We start from the raw sequence: 505 nt of genomic DNA on the forward strand, positions 1-505 counted from the left end.
TATCTCCTTGATCAAATATCGTGCGCGCTCGTTAACGTTGTCGATAACAGACGTTAGCTGGTTTACATTGTTATACCGCGTAACACGGTATTGGATTCGGAATCCAGCGGGAATGACAATAGGCGGACAATCAACTCACACAATACCGAATAACTTTTTATAATCTCTTTTTTATTAAAATAGTATCTCTCATGTAAATACTTAGTTAGATTCGTTGTCACCTTTTTAGTATTTTTTAGACCGAGTAATGCGACGCGCTTTTGACTTCTCGAATGACCCCCGTCTGCTTCGCATCTTTTCTTTTTATCTCCTGTTCTTCTCGGCCGTCCTTGCCGAATCAGCGCTTCCTGGTCAGCGTTCTGGTTATCGATCAAGGATGCAACGGCCGAATTCTATTAATCGCTTTCGCAATACCAGTCTTCCGCTTCCTCTTTTCTTTCGCAGTATTTATTAATATTATCTTATTACCATAACTCATATTTTGATATATATATATATATATATA

This window comes from Trachymyrmex cornetzi, unplaced genomic scaffold (genome assembly GCF_001594075.2).
Source record: "Trachymyrmex cornetzi isolate Tcor2-1 unplaced genomic scaffold, Tcor1.1 scaffold555, whole genome shotgun sequence".
NCBI classification, from domain to species: domain Eukaryota; kingdom Metazoa; phylum Arthropoda; class Insecta; order Hymenoptera; family Formicidae; genus Trachymyrmex; species Trachymyrmex cornetzi.